The 5,000-nt window shown below is 51.4% G+C and overlaps 1 long non-coding RNA gene across 2 annotated transcripts in view; it reads right to left on the minus strand.

Moving 5' to 3' along the window:
* The window catches only part of LOC121842872, an 8,440-nt gene extending 5,464 nt beyond the window's left edge, over positions 1-2,976 (minus strand). Inside the window, exons 1-2 of one of the 2 annotated variants that reach the window (XR_006081343.1) lie at positions 2,936-2,976; positions 867-884 (exon numbers count right to left, since the gene is read on the minus strand). This is a non-coding gene — a long non-coding RNA (uncharacterized LOC121842872). Of the gene's footprint in view, positions 1-866; positions 885-2,466; positions 2,510-2,935 lie in introns of those variants that run through there. The other variant, XR_006081344.1, reaches the window with a different exon arrangement.
* Between the last annotated feature and the right edge of the window lie 2,024 nt (positions 2,977-5,000).

Raw genomic sequence — 5,000 nt, forward strand, 5'->3', positions numbered from 1 at the left:
TGTGTGGTGTGGTGTGGTCTGTGTGGTGTGGTGTGGTGGTGGTGTGGTCTGTGGTGTGTGTGTGTGTGGTGTGTGTGTGTGTGTGTGGTGGTGTGGTATGTGTGTGTCTGTGTGGTGTGTGTATGTGTGTGGTATGTGGTGTGTATGTATCTCTGTGTGTGTGTGGTGTGTGGGTGTGTGTGTGTCTGTGTGGTGTGTGGTGTGTATGTCTGTGTGGTGTGTGTATGTGTGGTGTGTGTGTGTGTGTCTGTGTGGTGTGTATGTATCTCTGTGTGTGTGTGGTGTGTGGTGTGTGTGTGTCTGTGTGGTGTGTGGTGTGTATGTCTGTGTGGTGTGTGTATGTGTGGTGTGTGTGTGTGTGTGTGTCTGTGTGTGTGTGTATGTCTGTGTGGTGTGTGTATGTGTGGTATGTGGTGTGTGTGTGTCTCTGTGGTATGTGGTGTGTATGTCTGTGTGTGGTGTGGTATGTGGTGTGTGTGTGTCTCTGTGTGTGGTGTGTGTGTGTCTGTGTGGTGTGTATGTCTGTGTGGTGTGTGTATGTGTGGTATGTGGTGTGTGTGTATCTCTGTGGTGTGTGGTGTGTGTGTCTGTGTGGTGTGTGTATGTGTGTGTGTGTCTGTGTGGTGTGTCTCTGTGGTGTGTATATGTGTGTGTGTGTGTGTGTGGGGGTTGTCACTAGAGCAGACACAGGAGATGGACTGTGCCCACTGAGATCTGACAGCAGAGTCAAGGCTGTTTAACTGGTGATTTGACACCTGCTCCTCTTCTATCACCTCTCTCTGTCTCTACGCACGCACGCACGCATACACACACACACACACACACACACACACACACACGTGTGTGTTCAGAGGAGGAGAACATACCTTGTTGATGGGTTCCAACTGTCATTTTTCACAGTGAGGAGGAACAGTGGATTGTGGGCCGTTGGAGGATCAGGGAGGAGACAGGAAAAGAGGACTTTAGAAACAACGTTTGGTGTTTCAGTTCATTATGATTCATATCATATCATAGCATTTACCAACAACAGCTACTCTTCCCATAACCTCCCGAGGTTCAAAACCCAACACAATACAACACATGGGCTGCGTTCATTAGTCCATACCGCAGCAAAACACTTTGCAACTGTTTCTTATTATACAAATTCAGGGGTTTATTCACTAGGAATCAAATGGAACGAAGCCACCCTGAAAGCTCTCGTTTTCGTTGCAAAAACATTGTCCTTAGCGAAACGTTTTTATTAGGGTTTGCTACGGTGTGCACTCATGAATACACCCCAGGTTAGTCCCTCCTCTTTTCTTTCCGTTTTGTTCCTGTGAATGTTAATTTATTTAACCCGGTAAGTCAGTTAAGAACAAATTCTTATTTACAATGACGGCCTACCCCGGCCAAACCCGGGCGACGCCCTATGGAACTCCCAATCACAGCCGGTTGTGATACAGCCTGGAATCGAACCAGGGTGTCTGTAGTGACGCCTCTTCGAACAGGTTCATTGGATCAGTCTAAAAAGTTGTATATACACTGCTGCCATCTAGTGGCCAAAATCTAAATTGCGCCTGGGCTGGAATAATACATTATGGCCTTTCTCTTTCATTTCAAAGATGATGGTATGAAAAAAATACAATGGTTGGTTTTTTCTTTGTATTATCTTTTACCAGATCTATTGTGTTATATTCTCCCACATTCCTTTTACATTTTCACAAACTTCAAAGTGTTTCCTTTCAAATGGTACCAATAATATGCATATCCTTGCTTCAGGTCCTGAGCTACAGAAGTTAGATTTGGGTATGTCATTTTAGGCAAAAAATATAAATAAAATGGCGGATCCTTAGGTTTCCACTGTGCAAGTTGGTTAATTAAGAAAAAAATATTATTTACAATGACGGCCTACACCAGCCAAACCCAGACGATGCTGGGCCAATTGTACGCCACCCTACGGGACTCACAATAACAACCAGTTGTGATACAGCCTGGAATCGAACCAGGGTGTCTGTAGTGACACCTCAAGCACTGAGACACAGTGCTTAAGACCGCTGCGCCACTCGGGAGCCTGTTCAATCCTTGGAGCTCCTCATCGGTGTAATGTTAGGTAGCCTACCTGTTAAATGTATTTAATATTGGGTAGCCCACCTGTTAAATGTAGTTATTTAATGTTGGGTAGCCTACCTGTTAAATGTAATTAATGTTGGGTATCCTACCTGTTAAATGTATTTAATGTTGGGTAGCCTACCTGTTAAATGTAGTTATATAATGTTGGGTAGCCTACCTGTTAAATGTAGTTATATAATGTTGGGTAGCCTACCTGTTAAATGTAATTAATGTTGGGTATCCTACCTGTTAAATGTAATTAATGTTGGGTATCCTACCTGTTAAATGTATTTAATGTTGGGTAGCCTACCTGTTAAATGTAGTTATATAATGTTGGGTATCCTACCTGTTAAATGTATTTAATGTTGGGTAGCCTACCTGTTTGTAACGGTTTTCATATAGTGGTGATGGAGAGTCGGACCAAACTGCAGCGTGTCGATTGCGATCCATGTTTAATATAACAAAGAAACACGAACTTACAAAAAACAATAAACGAAACCGAAACAGCCTATCTGGTGCAAACTAACAAAGAGTACACATAGGACACTAAGGACAATCACCCACGACAAACTCAAAGAATATGGCTGCCTAAATATGGTTCCCAATCAGAGACAACGATAAGCACCTGCCTCTGATTGAAAACCACTCCAGACAGCCATAGACTTTGCTAGACAACCCACTAAGCTACAATCCCAATACCACCACCAAAACCCCAAGACAAACACACCACAATTACAAAAACCCCATGCCACACCCTGGCCTGACCAAATACATAAAGATAAACACAAAATACTTTGACCAGGGCGTGACAGAACCCCCCCCCTAAGGTGCGGACTCCCGAACGCACCTCAAAACAATAGGGAGGGTCCGGGTGGGCGTCTGTCCATGGTGGCGGCTCCGGCGCGGGACGTGGACCCCACTCCTTTAATGTCTTAGTCCCCTCTCCCTTCGTCCCTGGATAGTCCACCCTCGCCGCCGACCATGGCCTAGTAGTCCCTCACCCAGAACCCCACTGGACTGAGGAGCAGATCGGGACTGAAGGACAGCTCGGGACCGAGGCAGCTCGGGACTAAGGGGCAGCTCGGGACTAAGGGGAAGCTCGGGAGTGAGAGGAAGCTCGGGAGTGAGAGGAAGCTCGGGAGTGAGAGGAAGCTCGGGAGTGAGAGGAAGCTCGGGAGTGAGAGGAAGCTCGGGAGTGAGAGGAAGCTCAGGAGTGAGAGGAAGCTCAGGAGTGAGAGGAAGCTCAGGAGTGAGAGGAAGCTCAGGAGTGAGAGGAAGCTCAGGAGTGAGAGGAAGCTCAGGAGTGAGAGGAAGCTCAGGCAGGTCGATAGATCTACCAGCTCCTGGCTGGCTGGTGGTTTCAGCAGATCCTGGCTGACTGGCAGATCCTGGCTGACTGGCAGATCCTGGCTGACTGGCAGATCCTGGCTGACTGGCAGATCTGGAAGAGTCTGGTTGACTGGCAGATCTGGAAGAGTCTGGTTGACTGACAGATCTGGAAGAGTCAGGTTGACTGACAGATCTGGAAGAGTCAGGTTGACTGACAGATCTGGAAGAGTCAGGTTGACTGACAGATCTGGAAGAGTCAGGTTGACTGACAGATCTGGAAGAGTCTGGCTGACTGGCAGATCTGGAAGAGTCTGGCTGACTGGCAGATCTGGAAGAGTCTGGCTGACTGGCAGATCTGGAAGAGTCTGGCTGACTGGCAGATCTGGCGGCGCTGGGCAGACTGGCGGCGCTGGGCAGACTGGCGGCGCTGGGCAGACTGGCGGCGCTGGGCAGACTGGCTGGGCGCTGGCGGCGCTGGGCAGACTGCTGGGCAGACTGGCGGAGCTGGGCAGACTGGCGGAGCTGGGCAGACTGGCGGCGCTGGGCAGACTGGCGGTGCTGGGCAGCTGGGCAGACTGGCTGCTGGGCAGACTGACGACGCTGGGCAGACTGACGACGCTGGGCAGACTGGCGGTGCTGGGCAGACTGACGACGCTGGGCAGACTGGCGGCAGACTGGGCAGACTGGCGGTGCTGGGCAGACTGGCGGTGCTGGGCAGACTGGTGGCGCTGGGCAGACTGACGATGCTGGGCAGACTGGCGACGCTGGGCAGACTGGCGACGCTGGGCAGACTGGGGGCACTGGTGGCGCTGGGCAGACTGGCGGCACTAGCTGCTCCATATAGGCTGACAGCTCTGGCGGCTTCTTACAGACTGACCGCTCTGGCGGCTCCGTGCTGACTGGCAGCTCCTTGCAGACTGGCAGCTCCTTACAGACTGACAGCTCCGTGCAGACTGACAGCTCCGTGCAGACTGACAGCTCCGTGCAGACTGACAGCTCCTTGCAGACTGGCAGCTCCATGCAGACTGGCAGCTCCATGCAGACTGGCAGCTCCATGCAGACTGGCTGCTCCATGCAGACTGGCTGCTCCATGCAGACTGACAGCTCTGGCTGCTTCATGCAGACTGACATCTCTGGCTGCTCCATGCAGACTGACAGCTCTGGCTGCTCCAGACTGGCAGCTGGGCTGCTCCATGTAGACTGACAGCTCTGGCTGCTCCATGCGGACTGACAGCTCTGGCTGCTCCATGTAGACTGGCTGCTTCATGCAGACTGGCAGCTCGGGCTGCTTCATGTAGACTGACAGCTCTGGCTGCTCCATGCAGACTGACAGCTCTGACTGCTCCATGCAGACTGACAGCTCTGGCTGCTTCATGCAGACTGGCAGCTCTGGCTGCGCTGAACAGGCGGGAGACTCCGGCAGCGCTGGAGATGAGGAAAGCTCTAACAGCGCTAGATAGGCGGGAGACTCCGGCAGCGCAGGAGAGGAGAAAGGCTCTGGCTGCGCTAAACAGGCGGGAGGCTCCGGCAGCGCTGTAGAGGAGAAAGGCTCTGGCTGCGCTGAACAGGCGGGAGACTCCGGC

This window comes from Oncorhynchus tshawytscha, unplaced genomic scaffold (genome assembly GCF_018296145.1).
Source record: "Oncorhynchus tshawytscha isolate Ot180627B unplaced genomic scaffold, Otsh_v2.0 Un_contig_16422_pilon_pilon, whole genome shotgun sequence".
NCBI lineage: Eukaryota > Metazoa > Chordata > Actinopteri > Salmoniformes > Salmonidae > Oncorhynchus > Oncorhynchus tshawytscha.